This window comes from Lactuca serriola, chromosome 1, assembly GCF_051521515.1.
Source record: "Lactuca serriola cultivar US96UC23 chromosome 1, Lser_US96UC23_V15, whole genome shotgun sequence".
Classification (NCBI taxonomy): domain Eukaryota; kingdom Viridiplantae; phylum Streptophyta; class Magnoliopsida; order Asterales; family Asteraceae; genus Lactuca; species Lactuca serriola.
In genome coordinates this window covers 59,079,041-59,086,583 of record NC_136408.1, presented here as the reverse complement: position 1 = coordinate 59,086,583, position 7,543 = coordinate 59,079,041, and positions in this window count along the sequence as shown.

Sequence of the window (7,543 nt, the reverse complement as noted above, 5' to 3'; positions counted from 1 at the left end):
GGACCGCACGAGGAGTGGACTCGATATGGGTAGTAGTGGATCGGTTGACGAAGAGTGCCCATTTTATCCCGATCCAGGAGAGTATATCGGCAGAGAAGTTAGCCGATATCTATGTGCGTGAGATTGTGGCACGTCATGGAGTGCCGGTATCAGTGGTGTCTGACCGAGATGTCCGTTTCACATCCAGATTTTGGAAGCGGTTCCACGACGAGATGGGTACTCGTCTCCATTTCAGCACCGCTTTCCACCCTCAGACAGACGGGCAGAGCGAGAGGACGATTCAGACTCTCGAGGACATGCTTAGGGCATGTGTCCTAGATTTTGGTGGCAGTTGGGATACGTATCTTCCGTTAGCGGAATTCTCGTATAACAACAGTTACCATGCAAGCATTGATCGACCTCCCTTTGAGATGTTGTATGGGAGGAAGTGTAGGACCCCGATTTGTTGGGGGGAGGTCGGTCAGCGAGTCATTGGGAGCACAGAGGTGGTGCTCAGGACGACTGAGTTGATCCAGCAGGTCCGTAGTAGACTGCAGACTGCTCAGAGTCGGCAGAAGAGCTACGCTGATAGGAGGCGTTCGGACTTGGAGTTCCAGGTGGGGGATATGGTCCTTCTGAAAGTCTCACCTTGGAAGGGTGTCATCAGGTTCCGGAAGAGGGGCAAGTTGGGCCCCAGATTTATTGGTCCTTTCAGGGTTTTGGCCCGGGTGGGTCGGGTTGCTTATCGGTTAGATCTTCCTGAGGAGCTTAGTCAGATCCACAACACTTTCCATGTGTCTCAGTTGAGAAAGTGTCTGGTGGATGAGTCAGCAGTCGTTCCCCTAGAGGATATTCAGGTTGATAGCAGCCTGAATTATATTGAGAGACCGGTCGCAATTCTGGACCGGAAGACCAAGACCTTGAGGAACAAGGAAATTCAGTTAGTAAAGGTGCAGTGGCAGCACCGGAAGGGGTCTGAGTGGACGTGGGAGGCTGAGGAGGAGATGAGAGAGCACTACCCAGAGTTATTTGCAGATCCAGCCGTAGCAGACTTCGAGGACGAAGTCTGAGACAAGTGGGGGAGAATTGTAACGACCCGTTCCCGGTATGTTAATTCATTGGTAATTGTTGTGAGTTTTGCAAGAGGAACTCGGCGAGTTCATAGCCTGACTCGCCGAGTAGGGTCGCGGCTGGGAGCACGCATGAGCCGGGGACTCGGCGAGTCCATATCCTGGACTCGGCGAGTCCATCCGTCTGGGTGAAACCCTAAATCCCCGGGTTGCCCACTATTTAAACCACCTTATAACCCCCATTCTCGCCTCCCTCACCCTGTGAACGCAGTGAGAAAACCCTAATCCTCCCTTGAGAGCTTATAAGTGTTTTTGGTGCCATTTTGTAAAGGTGTGAAGAAGGAGAAGAAGAAAGAAGCAAGGAGAAGAGTTGGAGTGCAAAGATCCAAGGGCAAGTCTGAGTTATTTGAGGTATTTTCGGAGTTCCCTCTTGTTATATGCTTTAACTTCCATTAGGGCTCTCCTAAGAGCTAGTTGATGCTTGTTCCAAGCCTTATGTGTGCATGTATGCCTTAATAAGTCGAGATACCTTTAGATCTGAATGATGGGGTGTTGTAGAGCCCAGATCTACTGTCTTTTTGGAGTTACTTTGCATATTAATCATAGATCTACCCATTTTGTGCATCTTTTAGCCTTATTTCCCTTTCTCATGAGGTTGTACACGTAAAGTTGGAAACTTTACATGGTAAATCAGCTTATTGGACTCAGATCTATCAATTGTATGTGTTGGATTCAAACAAAATCGAGTAAAATCAGTTGCATGGCGGCAACTCGGCGAGTCAGGAAGAACGACTCGGCGAGTTGGGTCGCGAGTCCCCGATTCCTTCATTTTGGTCAGTGTCGAGTGAATCCAGTGAGTTAGAGAGTGGACTCAGCGAGTTGAGAGTAGACTCAGTGATGGAGGGACTCGGCGAGTTGTTCATACAACTCGGCGAGTCCAAGGCAATCTTCTTAGGATCATGAACAACTCGTCGAGTTTGTTCATACGGCTCGGCGAGTCGGATGAAGATTGTCTGAGTTCTTGGATCAAGAGGGTACTCGTCGAGTCGATGCCACACTCGACGAGTAGCAGCGTGTAGAACTAAGAAGTGAGAGCAGGACTCGGCGAGTTGGGTGGCCCAACTCGGCGAGTCAGCCCAAAGAGAGTTGACTTTGACCAAGGGTAAAAGAGTCATTTTACCCCAAGTGCAGTGTTTAGTATTTGATTGAGTGTGCTTATGGACTTGTAGCCGAGGAGATTCAGGAGCAGCAGCCGTTAGCTTCCCGAGCCACACACTCAGCAGCCAGCTTACGAGGTGAGTTTCCTTCAAGTAGGGACAGGTCTAAGGCCACAATGCCGGCCCGTCCAGTTAGCAGTAGTTTCCGGACTTCGGTCCGATGTAGCAGCTAGTATGTTTGATGCCTTTGTGGCTCAGGCAGGATTTATGTGCTATGTTTTATGTGTTACGTGTTATGTGTTCCGGGCTACGGCTCGATGCAGTATGCAGTATATGTGTTCATGCTAGTTGATATGCTATGATATGTTCAGTCAGTTAGTTCCGGACTTCGGTCCGATGCAGTTAGTTCCGGACTTCGGTCCGATGCAGGGGACAAGGTCCCAGTTAGTTCCGGACTTCGGTCCGATGCAGTTAGTTCCGGACTTCGGTCCGATGCAGGGGACAAGGTCCCAGTGAGTTCCGGACTTCGGTCCGATGCAGTTAGTTCCGGACTTTGGTCCGATGCAGGGGACAAGGTCCCAGTCAGTTCCGGACTTCGGTCCGATGCAGTTTCCGGGCTTTGGCCCGATGCAGTGGGCAAGGCCCAATATGTGTTATATGTTATTGTATGGTATGTGGTATTTTGGGGGAGCTCACTAAGCTTCGTGCTTACAGTTTCGGTTTTGGTTTCAGGTACTTCCGCAAGCAAAGGGAAGAGCTCGGGGTGATAGCATCGCACACACCACAGCTTAGCTTTTATCCTGGGGATGGTTTTAGTTGTTTTGGATTTGATGTAGTATGATACAGTTTTCCGCACAGTATTTTATTATGATTGGGATACATCGCGTATGTTTTTATGTTATGATACTCATATTATGGTTTTGATTATATTGAAAAATGAAAATTTTTGGGTCGTATTTTTGGGTCGTTTCAGCAGGGGCTCCAATCCATAGATCCACTCTTCTACAATCTAACCCTCACATAAAGTTGCAAACTTTACGTGAAACCAAGGTGACATAGGCCCAAAACACACTAGGGCTAGCGTTAAGGACTAGGGGGCTTCACTAACAACTCTTAAACAGAAGCTTTATGACATTTTGGACCATCACAAGCCTAGATCTGGAGTAGCAACCTCAGATCTAAACTACAAACCCGAAATAGATCTCAAACAAGCTAAGGAACTCCAAATCAACCACCAAGGATGAACCAAAAAGGAAAATAGCTTAAGATGATGGCTCCTTACCACTGAGATGTGCCCAAACTGATGTAGATCCCAGGTCTACACAAGCCCCTTGATGCTAGCCTCTAATTCCTCAAGCTCCTTACACCAAATTCCTCTTCCAAGCTCCAATTTCCTCAACGATGAAGTCTCACATGAAAATTAAGGTTTTCTGGAACTCTCAGGGGGAATAGGAGGCTGGGAGAAGGACATAAAGTCCTTTAAATAGGGTGCAACTGTGACAAACCGAAATTTTTATTCTGTACAACCCTTCACTTCATTAAAAGTCATAACAGTTTCTGCTAATTTTCAAGCTTTTTGGAATAAGTTTGAGCATTTTAGGATTAGCACTTTAGGAGAAATCAGGAGAGAGGATGCCCTAGGGTTTATTGGGCATCATTAAAGTTCCAAAAACTTCAAGAGTTTGGAGTTTACGGCCCAAATGGTATTAGGACCGTAAACCCTAGTGACTGTATATATGACACTTAGCCATTTTTCACACTTGTTCACTTTTCAAGATCCAAACTCAATTCTCTCTCAAGTAGCTTCGACTTTTATTTTTGATCTTCAATATTGTAAGTGTTTCTAATCCTTTTAAGTTGATATATTACTTAATCTAGTGTTTTAACATACTTCCATCTGTGAAATCTTTCCAAAAGGTTAGATCTTCAAGTTTCACCAAGAACACACACTCATGTTATTGGCCTTTTAGTACCATTTCAAGCCTTTATCCTGTAGCTACTTCTATCCTAGAGTATCTTAAGGTTTGTTACACTTCTATACATCAAGAAAACACCCAAGAAAGTCAAGATCAAAGGTGTTTACGGTCCAAGATGTTCTTGGACCGTAAACCCTAAAAAGTGTGCCAAAGAGACCCTAGTCCCTTCCCAAGCTTTGGAAACTAGCCTAGACCCTTTCCATGATGTGTTTAGGACTAGAAACATCAAAAGACCATAGACAATATGTGTTTACGGCCGTAAACACATGGAGAAGTGGTCCATGGGCCGTAAACTACATATAGGTATGATTTGATGCCTCAATCACTTCCATAGACTTATACTTCAAGTAGAATTGATTCTAAGGACTTATAAGGCTTCAAAACACAAAGTGGTCAAAGAAGCATGAGTTTACCTCCGTAAACTCAATGAGTTATGGTCATAAAACCGTAAAATCATGTAAGGGGTTCTCTTGAACCCTAAACTCAATAGCCAAGTCCTACAACCCCTAGATGAAATCCTTAGGACTTATAGCCCTTAGATCAAGTGTTTTACATGTCTTAGGATGTATAATCTTGGTTACTTAGTTGTTTAAAGACTAATTGGATACATATATGTGTTATTATATGTTAATTAGGATCCTTGTGTGTGCTCAAGTCTTCACTTGACACTTAGCATCCTATTCAGTCCGTTCATCCAAACCACTCACTACAGGTGAGTTCATACCCCTTAATTAACTTTTTAATTGTTTTTAAATGCTTTTATGGGGGGATACAAGTTGAATCATGCTAGTTATTATATCAATCACATGTGATTAATAACTAGCATACAAATGGATTTACTGCACTTTTAGCTATTTTACCAAACAGATAACTTCAAATGGCTTTCCAAAACATTTTTACTCATTTAAAACTCTTTGTTAAACTGTCTTACATACTGAATGTTTCTTTTCAAACCCTGTTACAATTGTGTTTCAAAACAAAGGTTTTCCTTATACTTAAAATTGTTCTTATCAAATAAACTACTTTCCAACCGTTTTACAAACTGACATCAAGTCATCTTTTCTTAGTTGTTAAACTTTCATAAGGTTTTAAAAAACTTCTTTTATAATTTTATATTGTCAATTACATGCCTATATATGTATAGTTATATAAGTAATGTTTAAAGGACTTAGGAAGACTACCTCGCTTTATCTCCTTTTCCTCGTTGGGATGTGGCTTTAGGGCATCTGTTATCCGTCCGAAGATCATCCAAATATTAGTTATATATTATGTATACATATATAGACATAAAAGTTCTATCAGTCAGTTCAATACCCTTGGGTAGCAAGGGTATACGTTCATGTTCATACGTACAGGTCATATTACTAGTAAACTACGATAGGCGTAGTTTAGGAAGTTACTAATACTATTACTAGAACGAAGAATCATACAATGAGTCAGTTCATTCATGAGTCAATACTTGCTAGATAGAGAGGGAGCACACATTACAGCTAGTACACACAGTACATTTCAATACTTGCTAGATAGAGAGGGAACACGCATTACAGCTAGTACACACAGTACATTTCAATACTTGCTAGATAGAGAGAGAACACACATTACAACTAGTACACACTGAATATTACAATACATACAGGCTAGAAAGAGGGAGAACATACAATACAACTAGCACATTCATTACATATACATTCATGCAGTTATGTGAGCCACTAAATGGGGCATGGCACTACCTGCCATGGCTGTTTTTGTATCCATAATCTCCTTAATTGGGGAGCGTATGAGTTTGCGTATAGATCTATACTGGATTGACTATCCTACACCTTGCTGCTCGCTACAGTGGGACTTGCAAGTCCACGGGTGCCAAATGTCATTTCTTACGGCGTCTTACATCGTCGTTTTACTAGAGTCGGTAGCATGATACAGGCCGATCACATGGTACTTTAAATTACAATTGGTTTAAGGTAGTTAGTACAGTTGTAGTTACTTATTACAATACTATAGTACTATAATTTTTCCCATTACATTCACTTCGTGAACATTCACACGATGCAAGGTAATGTAAAAGCTATGTTTTTGTTTAATGATAGTCGGATTTGGGAAAATACACACTCTTACAAGAGACACACACAGATACTAGATGCCTTGGTAGAAGGCTACTTTTAGTAGGAAACATAGGGTTTTCTAGGAGGTTCAAAACTTTTACATACTTACACTTCACATACTTACAAATACTTTCTTACAAATTCAGACACTAAAATACTTATGATCTCACCAGCTTTAAAGTTGATACTCTCTTTCAAAATAACTTGTATCCTCAGGTCAACAGTAGACAGGTACCGATGCAAGGTTTAGAGAAGATGGAGCTTGTTCAAGACTCATCTTTCATTTTGATTTATACTTTAGTGTCTATTAAACATGTCAGAACACACTTGTATTAAAATTATATTATTAATGCAATGGATGATGTTGTTGCTTGTTTACTACTATTCATTGTTGTGATATTGTACATGACGTCCTCCGCCCCAGAACGTTTCTGCCGTTCTATGGTTTTGGGGTGTGACAGCAACCCTCGGGATTTGGGTTTTCTCATTCTAGCACCAACTCGTCGAGTACATCTTCCGACTCGGCGAGTTGGCCACTTAACCCGCGATCAAATCCTGCTCCAACTCGACGAGTAGCATACCTACTCGTCGAGTAGCTTCCTTAATTTACACTTAGCACCCTCCAGCTTCTTGCTTCCGAACTTGGGATGTTACAAAGGAATAGCTAAGAGATTTCAGAGCACTAAAGGATGGAGTCAGGGTGAAGTTTGGCAATAATACACTAAGAGAAATCAAGGGATACAGAATGATCATGAATGGATAATTTTCCATTCGCAAGGTAGCATATGTGGAAGGCCTGCAACACAACCTAATCAGTGTATCACAATTGGTTGTAGGCACAGGCTTGAAAGTGTCGTTCGACGATGAAGGATCGGAGATAATTGAGAAGAAATCCAAAAATGTGTTGTTGAAGTCCAAGAGAAAGGGGGAGATGTATCCACTTAATTTAAATCCCATCAAAGGGAAACCTGCTATCTGCCTACTTACAAAAGCTTCTTCAGATGATAGCTGGTTCTGGCACCGTAGACTCTCGCACCTCAATTTCAAAGACATTAATAAACTTGTTCTTAGTGATCTTGTGCAAGGGCTTTCACTCTTGAAATTCGATAAGGAATATCTTTGTGCAGCCTGCGAATTAGGGAAGCAAAGTAGGAAGAGTCATCCAATAGTTATGAACACCAAAGTCATAGTACCACCTGAACTTTTGCATATAGACCTTTGTGGTCCTTTTGCAATTCATAGCATTGGTGGTAACAAAT